This window comes from Octopus bimaculoides, chromosome 25 (assembly GCF_001194135.2).
Source record: "Octopus bimaculoides isolate UCB-OBI-ISO-001 chromosome 25, ASM119413v2, whole genome shotgun sequence".
Taxonomy (NCBI): Eukaryota; Metazoa; Mollusca; class Cephalopoda; order Octopoda; family Octopodidae; genus Octopus; species Octopus bimaculoides.
In genome coordinates this window covers 19405886-19420208 of record NC_069005.1, presented here as the reverse complement: position 1 = coordinate 19420208, position 14323 = coordinate 19405886, and the positions used below count along the sequence as shown (strand labels likewise).

Here is a 14323-nt window from a genome sequence, read left to right as displayed (position 1 = left end):
GCACACACACACACACACAAATAATCATAAAATGATTATTTGTATTTGTTACCTGCACACCAGTGCTTGGTGGTAATACAGGTAATGGATAGCGATAGTACATACGGATATTTTATCCCTTAGCTGGTTATTATAACCACTAACTCTCTTTACACACACACACACACATATATGTATTTGTGTGTGTATATATATATATATATATATATATATATATATATATATGTATTTGTGTGTGTATATAGGTATGTTTTGAATGTCTGATGCATGACTTCCCAAAAGACTTTTACAGTGAACTAGTAGAAGGAAAGTGCACCAAAATGGACAGAAAAAAAGAAACAATTCAAAGCTTCACTGAAGTGCTTTCAGATCAACCCTGACACATGGGAAAGCACAAGACTGCCCTGCCTGGTGTAGCTGCACCAACATAGAGACCACAGAACAAACGGAACAAGATCACACAAGTACAAAAAAAAAAAAACATGAGCTGTGCAAATCCAGAGCCAATTCCTTGCTTTCATTCCCAGCAGATCACCAGTACCCAATCTGCAGCAGAGCCTTGTGGGCACACATCGTCTGATCAACCACAGCCTGACACACTGTGACCCATCTTCTTACATGTGATTTAGGGAAGGTTTTTGCTACTTCATTTTGGTCCAACCACTATGAAGAATGTTTATTATTATACAGAATCTATTTTTCATCACAAGTTACAATACAGTTGAGAAATGGATTAGTCTGTTTACAGAGAAGTGACGAGCAAATTTCATATCTGCACATTTTCTGATTTTCATTCAAATTGTGTGGTACCCATTTTTTGAGCTTTTTCAGTTTTCCGATCGCATGCAAATGGCTGCAGGTAGTTTTCTGGCTAACTTGAAACTCTTTTCCCAGTTCTTGAGTGGTTTTACATGGATCTTTCTCAATGACGGTCTTTAATTAATGTCATCGATGACAGATGGGTGTCCACTATGCTGATGATCTTCAAGGCTCTGGTCTCCACTGCAAAATCATTTAAACCATTTTCAAGCTAACCACTCACTGGTCATTTCATCACTAAATATTTTGTTGATATCACGTGCAGTTTCAGCTGTTTTATGTCCTTTTTTGAAGTTGAATAGCAAAATTGCTCAAATATTGCGCTTTGACAATTGCATTTCAGATGATTATAACAACGGTGAAAAAAATATCAATGTTAATTTATTGATGCATTTGGGCAAGTCTGTGTCTGTATTATCAGACAATTGCCAAAAAAATGTTTAAAAAAATTCAGAACTCTGCAAAAATTTGGTACAAATTCTTCTTGGTTTAAAGTGTTGCTTAGTTTTTACTCAACCTGATATATATGCATACACACACATATATATCATTATCACTATAATAACCCCTTTTCCATGTTTGCATGGACATATGGAATTTCGTAGAGCCAATTTTCTACAGTCTGATGCTCTTCCTGTTGTCAAGGCTCACCTCTTTTCCTAGCAAGGTAATATTTCCCTATGGCTAGAGCATGCTTTTCATGAAAGTTTGGTGACAAAGGACATCATTTGCACGATGGTGAAGCTCATTTTTACAACCATTATGCAATGTCAAGAGAAGACACATACACAAATACACACGCTCACTCTGCCTGGAAAAAGTCAAGTGAGTTACTACCTCTTCTGGAAGCAATGGGCCTCTTTCTCAGAGTGAATGGCAAATTTTATGGTGTTTGTGCATGTATAGTTTTTATGACCTAAGTCCTGAGTGCAAAAGACTGTAATGAAAGAAGTATACTTTGCTGTATGTGTAATGTCTGTTCTTGTGTAATAGAGAAGACTGCATTGATATAGCCGAGAGTTACATATGGATGATGATTGCTGCATAAAAAGTGGACAGTGCCTGTAGAAAAGAAAGACCTAGAAAGACATGGAACAAAGTGTTGAATGCTGATCTCAATATGGCAACCTCACAAACAAGATAAAGGAACATGACAATCGGTAACCTATTGTACTCGAGAAAACCTGCTCTCTCTTCTTCACAGCTTCTCTGCTAAGATGTTTTCATTGCATTCATCCTCTGCTCTGCTCTTCTCCCTGCTTCTCTTATTTGTTTATTACCCACAAGGGGCTAAACATAGAGGAGACAAACAAGGACAGACAAAGGGATTAAGTCGATTACATCAACCCCAGTGCGTAACTGGTACTTAATTTATCGACCCCGAAAAGATGAAAGGCAAAGTCAACCTCGGCGGAATTTGAACTCAGAACGTAGTGGCAGACGAAATACCGCTAAGCATTTCGCCCGACATGCTAACGTTTCTGCCAGCTCGCTGCCCTGCTTCTCTGATATACACCAGCTTCTCTTTCTCTCATTCCATTCCTCCACTGCCCCCCCCCACTGCTTCTGTTACTCTTTCTCTTACTCTCCTTTCCTCTCCAGGGCTTCTCTACCACCTCAGAGCTATCCCATCTCTCCCTCTCTGGCCTACCCTTCATCTCCCACACCTCATTTTCTTTCAATGAACCACATTCCACAACCTCTCTGGACCCTTGTCACACTCATCTCCTCTTCTCTTTCATGCTCCCTTCCCAACACCACTTCCATAATCCTCACTTCTCTGATCTCACTTTCTCACTAAGCCTTAACATTACTCTTTCATTTTCCCTCCCCTTCCATCTTTCCCCCAACTGTATCTACTCTGTTACTCTTCCCACTACCCACCTCTCACAATAATAAATCTCCTCATCATACTTTACCTTCTCTCATCATTCTGCTTAATGTCTATTTCTCTATCTCCTTTCTGGGGGACTCTTCAATTTTACAAGTTACAAGGTCACCTCATCTGTGGTGGTGACATGAAAAGAAGCATCCAGTACACTCTGTAAACTGGTTGGTGAATTGCATAGAGACAGTGCACAGCTGAGCAGAATCTTTAGTCCTGCTGAGAGCTAGACCTCCTTTACGGTGCTGGTGCCACAGAAGAAAAAACAAAGAAGCATTCTATAGATTGAGGTTAGGCAGAGTATCCAGTTTTAGAAACCATGCCAACACTGAACATGATGCAGTTCTTCAACACATCAGTTCCTGTGGTACTCAGGCAAACGTAAAATGATCTGTCTCTTATGCAATTAATTTTAATGAATTGAAGGGAGAAGTCAGATTTTGTAGTTGTGTGTTCAAATCATAATCACATCATTGTTTTAATGTCCACTTTCCCATGCTTGCATGGGTGAGATAGATGTAGTTGTGGCAGATTTTCTACAGCCAGATGCCCTTCCTGTCATCAACCTTCACCCGTTTCCAAGGAAGATTATATTTCTACATTGCCAGACATATGTATGACAGGCTTCTATCAGTTTCCATCTGCCAAATCCACTTGCAAGGTTTTGGTTGTTCCAAGGCTGTAGTAGAAGGTTCTGTGCAGTGGGACTGAACCTGAAACTTTGTGGTTGGAAAGCAAAACACTATGCCTGCACCCAATGTAGTCTATTTTTTTCTACAATTTTCTATTAATGATGTTTCCATCACTAATGTCTTATAAAAAGGATTGCCAAATGTAGAACTTTGATTTGGTTAACATATATGATTCTCTTCAACCAAATTGATTCTCTCCGCAGAGTAGTGGAGGTATGTGGCCTAGTGGTTAAGGTGTTGCACTCACACTTGCATAGTTTCAATTCCTGGACCAGGCAGTGCATTGTGTTCTTGAGTAAACCATTCCATTTCATGTTGCTGTAAATGAGTAACCCTGCAACAGACTGACATCCTGTTCCGGGGCAATGTTGTGATTTCGGTTACCATGCAAACTGGGTAACCAGTCCTTTGAGTCCTAGAACTGAAGACAATAATCTCCAAGGGTTGATGACGTGGATGGTGACGCCTGCTTGTTGGAAGAAAGAGTTTTTCAGCATTGGTAAAATTGAGATGAATTATGATCATTGCCAAGACTTCAACAGGAATTCATTTTACATGGGAAACAACAAATGCACCAAACAGTTTCTGCTTGTTAAAGGGACCTAAACATGTGAAGATGGTTCTCCCTTTTACAGAAGAAAAGCACTGTAAGATAGAGGCTTCCAAATCTTTGTTGAACAGCATGAAATGAGTAACAAATGGATAATTCCTTTTCTCCTCCCGATCAAGACAATTAATGCACACCTCAGTTTTGAGTTCTGTAATTCAGTGAGGTTCAAATATACCTTAACACTTTAGCACAATTAAATCAGCCATATCCAGCCCAAATATTCTGCTTATGTTCATACTGGCCACATCCAGCTTCTCACACCCGTCCTACAATGTCATTCTAAAAATATACAATCACATCATAAAAATTTTGAAGCTATGAGTAAATGCATGATTAATTGAACACAGCATGAATAAATAAGCATTACATTTGACAGAATAATGCTAAAGGGTTAAAATATGTCATCAAGAGATTTGACAAGACTAAACAGTCATGATGAACTTATCCACTTCCAACAGGGACAATGAATCAGCAACAATGAGGCCTTCTTATCCTTCATGAAAATGATACAGCATTCTGTAACTTGTGTCCACTTGGGAACTGGCCTATGGGTTTGCTTCATTCATGCACCTGCTGTATAGCAAGCACCAACTCCATGGGACATGTTGTTTATAGCCTTTCTCAGGGTGTGTCTTTATACTTTCTTTGTGAAAACATTGCTGCTATGTCAGATTCTGTCTTAGCATACATGGAACAACAAGCAATAGAGATGAAAAAAGCAAAGTACCCCAGTTGAAAGCCAATCTGCTGTTGGAAAAGGATAGATATACTGTACATACCAGTTAACATGAATAATTGTTTTGACGACTTCTTTTCCATAAAGTGCAAGGATAAAATTCATTTCAAGACCTTCAAATAGTCAATGGCAAAATGTGTACCACTTATTGAAAGACATGTTTATATTTGGATTACTGGAGAGTGATGCACACTGGCGGGTAATAGAGACAGAAGCTTCTCTATATTTCAAACAGCCTTGAGTTTTAGAGTTTCCTTCACCATGTTGTTTAAATGCTGTGAACCATCCGATGTGTTGCAGTTTTGGCTCAGGTATCATGATGATGTGTACCCTGTCTGGGGACACAGATTTCATCTCTGTACCCTGGTTTGGAGATAGGGTACACAGATGAAATCTGTAATGTCATCTTCATTGACAAGCTCAAGGATATAAATGGTCAAGAACTTCAAAACTATGGCCTCCTTAATCTAGCTATACTGACGTCAATGATTTAGCAACAGAAATGTTGAGCGACATATCATGTTGTCGGTGAACCCAAACTCATTGCAAACCAGAGGCCAGTCTTTCCTGCTGTTTTTAACTGCATTCATCATGAAGCTGAAGCTTGCTTCCTTGATGTCCATAGAGGGATTGGAAAGACATTCCAGATCAGTTGTTGCTTATCAAAGCCTGTCAGTATAAAGGTGTTATTGCAGGTGTTTCTTTAGAGGATGTTGCCACACTTCTTCCTGGGGGCTGTACAGCACATTCTGCTGCCAGACTCTTCTTGCTAAGAATTTGGGAATGATTGTCTGAGATAAATGTACAATGGCTAACAAGCGATTTCTGGAAGCCCTAAACAGGACATTGCAGGATAATAGATTTTACATTGCAGAAAATAACTAATATTGTCAGGTGATATCCATCTGACCCTACCTGTGATCCCAAAAAGAACTGATGCCAATGAAATCTGTTTGCTTTAGATTGTTATTGCTTTGAATTAAAGTTAACATCTTCAAGCTGTCACCAAACACAAACCAATCCTTTTGGAGATGAGCTATTTGGCCATTTTAGCAAAAATTTGTCAAAAGTCAAAAAAAGGAAGATTTCATTTTGATAATAATGGTGTCATGAATTCATTCCCACAAGTTCAATGGTTAAGACAGCAGATGAATTGATGCTGAAAGTGTTCATCAACTTGTAATCGGTTATTTAAACTGGTCATATCCAGCCCAAATATTCTATGTTTTACATTCAAATTGGCCATATCTAGCCTCTCACACCTACCCTTCAGTGTGATTCTAAAAATAAATCTCAAAGCTACAATATAATGCTTGATAAATCACCACCTCCAATGCCCCCTCCCCTCTCAAAGACTCCTTGTCTTGCAAAGTCACTTGGTGACCCCACCAGTGCAGGTGCCACTTAAAAAGTATCCAGTCCAAAATGTAAAATGGTTGGCATTCGGAAAGGCATCCAGTTGTAAAAACCTCGCCAAAATTGACCTCACCTGTGCTGGTGCCACATAAAAAGCACTGAGTCCACTCTATGGAGTGGTTGGTGTTAGGAAGGGCATCCAGCCGTAAAAACAATGCCAAAACAGACACAGAAGCATGGTCAGCTCCTGTCAAACCGTCTAACCCATGCCAGCATGGAAGGAGGATGTTAAATGATGATGAATTCAAAACAATTTGGTAAAATAGCATTATATTTAAGAGTAATCTGAACACTAAAGGGCTAACACTTTCTTAGCATATTTCTGTTGAAATCCACTGCTTTGCTTCAATTAATTTTCAAAATAAATAATTTACTAAAATAACTTTATTATTAAGCTGGTGTTTGGAATATAAATTAATATGAAATCTTCATGTAAGGTTTTAATTTAGATCACTTTAAAACAATAAATTTGTATTATAGAACCAGAGGCAGTGTCAGGTAGATTGTTCTCTCAAAAGGTTAACAAACACAAAAGTACTTTTCCGAAAAAGAAATGTTAGGGCATATGGCATCAACTGCAGTTGTCCCAACTATTTCTAGGAAATAGCTACAAATCAGTAAATACTGTTTTGGATTAGGAAGAAATAGTTCACTGTCCTGCAGAATTTAAAAAATCCAATGGAATCTTCAGGTCAACATCCAGACAGACTTAAGCTTAAAAGAAAAAAGCCCAATAATGCTGTTGTGTAATTTATATCAGCTGCAGTTATGCAATGGTTGAGAAGTTTATGCTCCATGTCATCCAATAATACCATTCTTAACTGGGTATATTAAAGGAAGGGATGCAAGTACACTTAGAACTCCAGTCATAACATTAGATTGTCATCATCATCGTTTAATGTCCATTTCCTATGCTAGTATGGGTTGGACAGTTTAACAATGTCAGGCTAGCTATAGAGCTGCGTCTTACTCCAATGTCAGCTTTGGTATGGTTTTTCACTTATAAGACTTTCCTTGTCCAAGGCTATAGTAGAAGATACTTGCTCTATGTGCCATGCAATGGAACTTTACTTCAGGCCACATGGCCAGGAAGCAAGCTTCTCAACCACACTGGGTGCTTTTTCATGCCACTAATGCTAGTGAAGTTGGCATGAAACTTCTGTTTCTAGAACACACTTAGCTTTATCATGTCAGTCAGTAACCATATCAGCTGCTGGACTGCCTTTTGAGGAATCCTCCTTAACTTGTGGCCAATTGTATGCAGGATACTCAGATGTTGAAAGCTTCCTATAATCTCTATTATTTATGCTCCTGATAGTTAAAACCCAAAACATCGAATATCCTGAGGTAGTTACTGACCTGACAATATTCAGAATCACCGAGACTATGATGGACACAGATCTAATATGTAAACTGGAGCTTATTGCAAGTCTTAAAATCATTTCTTTATCACTACATCTATTGCAGTTCAGATTTTTCAATGTGTGGATTTTCTGTGGCCACCTCACTTTCTCTATGTGTCATAAGAATGATTTTATTTCCATAGTTTCAACTCATATTCTCTTCACTAACAGTTTCAAACAAAATAAAACATTCATATTTATTTAATACTTCGATCTTACTTAATTAGATGTCATTTACATGACATTAATATTAAGCTCTTATCTGTAGCACAGTGTGAGATTCATTTTCTTATTTTTACGAATCAACTTTATTTTTGCTTGTAACTTTGTTAGTAACTCCATGTGAATTTGCCATGTAGCAGTTGAAATGTCACAAACATGCATATTTTAACTGGGATCCAGTCAAAAGCCCCATGGTTATATTATTCGTTTTTAGAATTTTTGGTTGAATGTATCGACCCCAGAACTTTTTTTCTTTTTTACATGTTGCAGTTATTAGACTGTGGCCAGCCATGCTGGGGCACCACCCTGAAGAATTTTTAGATGGCTGTATGCAACCCAGAATTTTTTTTAAGCTTGATCAAAACCACTTCTGTGATATAATTCATTTTTGTTTTTCTTTTTACTTGTTACAGTCATTAGACTTTGGCCATGCTGGGGCACCACCTTGAGGAATTTTTAGTTGATTGTATCGACCCTAGAATTTTCTTTAGATGATTTTCAACTGGCGCATGAAATTAAGCATAGGTCTCTCGACATGCTTGAAATAACAGCCAAATCTCTTGAAATTTTTTTATAACCCCACCTTTTTAAAATATTTTTTTTGGTTATTTTTCGTTTTTTTTTATTTTCTAAAAATCTTTTTACTTGTTTCAGTCCCTGGACTGCAGTCATGCTGGGGCACCACCTTGAAGAATTTTTAGTTGAATGTATCGACCCCAAATCATTTTTAGGTGATTTTCAACCAGTACAAAGTTAAGCCTAGAAGGTCTCTCCACATACTAAAAATAACAACCAAATCATACAATTTAAAAAAAAATAATTTCACGTAAACAAAAACGGAAATTGTTGTAAAAACAATATTATTTTCCAAAATTCCAATTTTTAAGTAAACAAAATATATTCAATCGAAAAACGGTGTCAAAACATCTATGTCCCTCATAATGGTATGTTCCTTGTGTTTCAATTATTTTCCTCGGCTTTAGAATAATTTATAAGTTTGAAAATGAAAATAAATCAACCTTAACATCAATAATAGAATAACGAAACACAAGACTCTTTACTACTCAATGTACATATTATCTGAATTCTAACAAAAGGGAAAGCATTTACTTCAAGAAACATGTAGAAAGAATAAAAACGATAAAAAGTACGTTTGAATGACTGGCCATCAGCGCTATAATTCTGTTAGACCTTCAACGGCCGGAGAAAGTTCAAAAGGTCAACTTATTCTCATCAATCTCTAAGTATTGAGAGAAGAAAACAAAAGACTTTAAATATACATTTTAAAATGCAGATTTTTCTGCTACCAAAAATTCTTCAAGCTGGTATCCCACTATGGCTACAGTCCAATAACTGAAACAAGTTAAAAGATTTTTAGAAAAAAGAAAAAAACCGAGTTGGTTATAAAAAAAATTTCAAGAGATTTGGGTTATTTCAAGCATTTGGAGTTATTTTCTAGGTTTAAGTTCGTGTGCTGGTTGAAAATCATTTCAAATAATTCTGGGGTCGTTAGATTCGACTAAAAATTCTTCAAGGTGGTGCCCCAGCATGGCCTCAGTCTGAAACAAGTTAAAGGTGGAAAAAAAAAAAGAAAAAATAATCGAAAAATATAACCCTGGGGCTTCTGTCCACTTTCACACTTGAACTATGGGGCTTTTGTCCTACACTCATTTTAACTAACCTAAATTTTGATTATGCCTAAACTATGCTTGGCGCTAACATTTCGAACATAATACATTTAAGTACTGGGTCTATTTTGTGAACTAAACTGGTAGAGTATTATTTGTTTCATCGTGACTTATTTTTTCACATGCGATTCAAAGTGGTTTTCTTTACTATTTAAGATTTACATTTCGCCATGGAAAATATCGCGCAGTGGAAGTTGGATAAATAAATATATATATGTAGAGAGAGAGAGACATTTACATTTAACGTAAATAATGGGGTTCTTAAATTCTTTGAACGATCTTTGATAATAAATGTGTGGGAAGATACGGAATATATTTTAGGTACTTACTGCCTTTCGTTGACACCGAAAATAATAAGGGGAGACAATCGTCGCGTTGTTCAGATTTTGAAGTGTTTTTCTTTTAAATCCTTGAGTTCGTCGTTATAAATCTATGGAACGAATTTGTTTCTGCAGGACTTTTGGAAAATACATAGGTTGAAATTAAATTTTACAGAGCTGTTTTCAAAAGTGGGTCTTAGGATTATATCGATAGCAGATCTTTCTCTCTACCTTCCTGACTTTGTTTATTCATAATTCTTCAAATGTATATTTTAAAATTACATTTTGCAGAATGCATTTTCGAAAGTGTAGATAACTTAATGTTTGATGTTTCAAATGTCAAAAATGCTAAAGTTACGTAAATTAGTGACAACAAAATCGGGATAGAAGAGAGGAGAGACGAAACTCCTTCAGAAGAATTCTTTTCTAAATTTTATCAACATGATTCTTATTTACATTCTCGAAAACGTATTTCTGCAAAATTTCATTTAGAAATATTCATTTTCAGAAAGTAACGAAGAAACAAAATCGGACGATATCATCGTTTTCGTCGGCGTCGTCGTCTTCGTCATCATCAACATCATCATCATCACCAGCGTCATCATCATCGTCATTTAATGTTCATTTTCCTTGCTAGTATGGATTGCGTGGCTTGACAGAAACCGGAAAGGTCAGGGGCCGCAGCAGGTGCCATCGTCTGTTTTGGCTTGGTTTCTATAGCTGGATGCCCTTCCTAAAGCCAACCACTTTTTAGAGTGTACTGGGTGATTTCTACGTGGCACCTGCTTTCACGCCAATGCTTTTTATGTGGCACCTTCGTTTTCTGTCGAGCAGATGAAGCAATATCACACGTTCACTCATTACATCAGACTTAGCTGAAAGATTAGCCTATGTGTGTGTGTGTGTATGCATTTATATATATATATATATATATATATATAGATAGATAGATAGATAGATAGATAGACATATATCATCATCATCATCGTTTAACGTCCGCTTTCCATGCTAGCATGGGTTGGAGGATTTGACTGAGGACTGGTGAACTGGATGACTGACTGCACCAGGCTCCAATCTGATCTGGCAGAGTTTCTACAGCTGGATGCCCTTCCTAACGCCAACTACACCGAGAGTGTAGTGGGTGCTTCTACGTGCCATTGGCACGAGGGCCAGTCAGGTGGTACTGGCAACGGCCACGCTCAAAATGGTGTTTTTTACGTGCCACCTGCACAGGAGCCAGTCCAGTAGCACTGGCAACGTTCTCATTTGAATGTTTTCTAACATGCCACTGGCACAGTGCCAGTAAGGTGACGCTGGTAACGATCACACTCAAATGGTGCTTTTTACGTGTCACTGGCACGGAAGCCAGACAGCTGCTCTGGCAATGATCACGCTCAGATGGTGCTGTTAGTGCTCCACTGGTACAGGTGCCAGTCATCGAATATGGTTCAATTACGATTTCGATTTCACTTGCCCCAACAGATCTTCACAAGCCGAGTTTAGTGTCCAATGAAGGAGAGGTTGGCATGGGTGCCAGTCGTCGAATTTGGTTCAATTTCGATTTCACTTGCCTCAACAGATCTTCACAAGCAGAGTTTAATGTCCAGTGATGTAAAGAGACGAATAAGTGAGCTGGCTACACTCCTGGCAGAGGCCACAGGTTATTGTCTCACCTGGCTTGCTGGGTCTTCTCATGCACTGCATATTTCCAAAGGTTCCGGTTGCTAGTCATTGCCTCAGTGAGACCTAATGTTCAAAGGTCATGCTTCACCACCTCATCCCAGGTCTTCCTGGGTCTACCTCTTCCACGGGTTCCCTCAACCGCTAGGGTGTGGCACTTTTTCACACAGCTATCCTCATCCATTCTTGCCACATGACCATACCAGCGCAATTGTCTCTCTTGCACACCACATCTGATGCTTCTTAGGTCCAACTTTTCTCTCATCTTTTATCTTGTTTTCTTCATTAGAGTACAGTCATGCTGGAGCATCATCTTGAAGGATTTTATTTGAACTTATCGACCCCAGTACTTATATTTTGGTAAAATCTGGCACTTATTATATCATTGTCTTTACTGAACCACTAGATTATGGGCACATAAACACACTAACCTTGGTTGTCAAATAGTGGTGGGGAACAGACAGAGGTGTGTGTGTGTGTATATAATATATATACAGGGTGTGGTGAATATATTGTCATCTAAATTATGCAAAAATGAAAATAACACTGACATCTCATTTTAACAGATATGTTTACCAAGATTACATAAAAATATCTTGAAATACTACAGAATAAATTGATTCAATAAACTCGCCATTGGCTTCAACTTCGGCCTCCAGACGACTTCAGAATCTCCTGCAACTCTTCTGGATGGTCTCCTTGTTGAAGTTGGTGAATGCTGTCTTCAGTTCATCTTTGGTGTTACAAGGAGTTTTATTGGTCTCTCACTGAATTGCACCCCACACAGAATGATCAAAGGGGTTGCAGTCTGGGGAGTTAGATGGCCAGATGTTAGGGGGTGGTGTGGTTGCAGAAATTGTCTGACAGCCATAACTGGGTTCTCCTGCTTGTGTGGCATGGTGCAGAATCCTGTCACCAGACATAAGGTCTTCCAGCAGCCACACTCTTGACTCAGAGCAGCACTACCTCCTCCAGGCACTTGATGTAGGCTTCCATGTTGAGTCTGAGGCCATGTGGGAAGATGAATGGAGGCATAACATCGCCATTTCAAAGAAATCGACCCCAGGACTTATTCTTTGTAAACCTAGCGCTTATTCTATTGATTTCTTTTGTCAAACCGCTAAGTTATAGGGATGTAAACATACCAACATCCGTTGTCAAGCAACAGTGGGGGTACAAACAAAAACTTTTACATATATTTATATATATATATATATTAAATTCAAATTACGATGAACGTAAACAAACAAACAAAGTTTGCTTTTACATACATGCATGCATGAATGCATACACACATACATACAGACAGACAGAATAGTGAGGGATTATCAATCGGGGCAGAATACTTCGTAAGCTCTCTGTTTGCACACCAGGCTAACAATATTACTTAGATTAGTGAAGAACTCCAGGTAATCTTTTGGTAGAGTTCAAGGTTATGGTTCATCACAATTCTATATTGTAAATCTGTGGATGGGCTCAGACAAACTGGTTTTTACACAGAGTAATATATAAGAAACAAGTTAAAAATAACGGTCATTACATATTCTTCCTTTATTGGAGCAAATTTGGTTTACAGAAGTTTCCAGTAATCATTATAGTTGTAATGACTACTGGAAACGTCTGTAAGCCAAATTTGTTCCAATAAAGGAAAAACATGTAATGACCGTTATTTTTAACTTGTTTCTTATATATCACAATTCATCTCCCTCTTCCTTACTCTATTCTCTGATCCCTGTTCCTTGCAAGTATACCCTGGCTCTTACCGTCTCCCTTCTCCTGCTCTTGTTGTCTCCTACTCTCTCTCTCTCTCTTTCCCTTGCTCTCCCCTCTGACTGAGTAATCACGTATCTCCTTTAAAGCAGCACATCTCTTGTTAACTCCCACTCTCTCTCTCTAGGTAACTGTTTCTGCTCTCATTCCTGTTAACTCTCACTCTCTTTCTCTTCCTCTCACTCTCCCTTTCCTGGCTGGGTAACCATGCACCTCCTTTACAGCAAGACATCTGTTACTGCCTCTCTGTCACAAAATCACATCCTCCAGTGCCTCCTCCCCTCTCAAAGACTTTTTGTCTTGCAATGTCACTTAGTGACTCCACCAGTGCAGGTGCCACATAAAAAGCATCCAGTCCACACGGTAAAGTGGTTAGCATTTGGAAGGGCATCCAGCCGTAAAAACCATGTCAAAACTGACCTCGCCTGTGTGAGTGCCACGTTGAAAGCACTCAGCCCACTCTATGGAGTGGTTGGTGTTAGGAAGGGCATCCAGCCATAAAAACCATGTCAAAACAGACTCAGAAGTCTGGTGCAGGCTCCTTCCTGGCCAGCTCCTGTCAAACTGTCCAACCCATGCCAGCATGGAAGGGGGACGTGAAACAATACTGAGGATGATACACACACACACACAAACATGAATGAGTAGACGGTGGACAAATGAAAGAAAGTGACACTCAAAACATTTGGCTGGAATTACATATTTGGTGTAATAACAATTCACACCATTGCCAAATCAATGTTGTCTGTTGATTTCTATACACCTGACAAGATAGGTTCATTTGAGCCTTTGAAGTTGCATGGAGCTGAATCAAACTGTTATTAATTAGTATATATAGCCTAGCATGGAAAGCGGACATTAAACGACAATACGTACAGACATATATATATCATCATCATCATCATCATCATCGTTTAACGTCCGCCTTCCATGCTAGCATGGGTTGGACGATTTGACTGAGGACTGGTGAAACCGGATGGCAACACCAGGCTCCAATCTAATTTGGCAGAGTTTCTACAGCTGGATGCCCTTCCTAACGCCAACCACTCAGAGAGTGTAGTGGGTGCTTTTACGTGTCACCC

General features: G+C 38.6%; 2 protein-coding genes across 2 annotated transcripts in view; one reads left to right on the top strand and one right to left on the bottom strand.

Moving 5' to 3' along the window:
• LOC106874422 (RPA-interacting protein A) overlaps positions 1-10331 on the bottom strand; it is a 57773-nt gene extending 47442 nt beyond the window's left edge. Inside the window, exon 1 of the mRNA XM_014922148.2 lies at positions 9801-10331. The gene's annotated coding sequence lies outside the window, so the exon portion shown is untranslated. The remainder of the gene's footprint in view (positions 1-9800) is intronic.
• The window catches only part of LOC106874421 (PHD finger protein 12), a 64263-nt gene that overhangs the window by 3886 nt on the left and 46054 nt on the right, over positions 1-14323 (top strand). The gene's annotated exons all lie outside the window — the stretch shown is intronic.